The following is a 504-nucleotide window of genomic DNA, read 5'->3' on the forward strand; positions in this document are numbered from 1 at the left end:
AAACACATGGGCATATAGGATCATTCACATATCCTTCTTTTGTTAAATGATCACTGAGACGATTATACCACATACGTCCAGATTGCTTTAACCCATATAATGATCTTTGCAATTTTATTGCACATAACTCTTTAGGTTTGGAACTTAATGCTTCTGGCATTTTAAATCCATCAGGAACTTTCATGTAGATATCAGTATCTAATGATCCATATAGATAAGTTGTAACAACATCCATGAGACGCATCTCTAGATTTTTATCAGCTGCTAGACTCATCAGGAATCTAAACGTAAAGGCATCCATAACTGGAGAATACGTTTCTTCATAATCGATTCCAGGTCTTTGAGAAAAACCTTGAGCCACTAGACGAGCTTTGTATCTCGTAACCTCATTTTTCTCATTTCGTTTTCGAACGAAAACCCATTTGTACCCAACTGGTCTCACATCTGCAGGTGTGAGCACAATAGATCCAAATACTTCTCGTTTATTAAGCGAATCAAGTTCTA

Source organism: Brassica oleracea, chromosome C7 (assembly GCF_000695525.1).
Source record: "Brassica oleracea var. oleracea cultivar TO1000 chromosome C7, BOL, whole genome shotgun sequence".
Classification (NCBI taxonomy): domain Eukaryota; kingdom Viridiplantae; phylum Streptophyta; class Magnoliopsida; order Brassicales; family Brassicaceae; genus Brassica; species Brassica oleracea.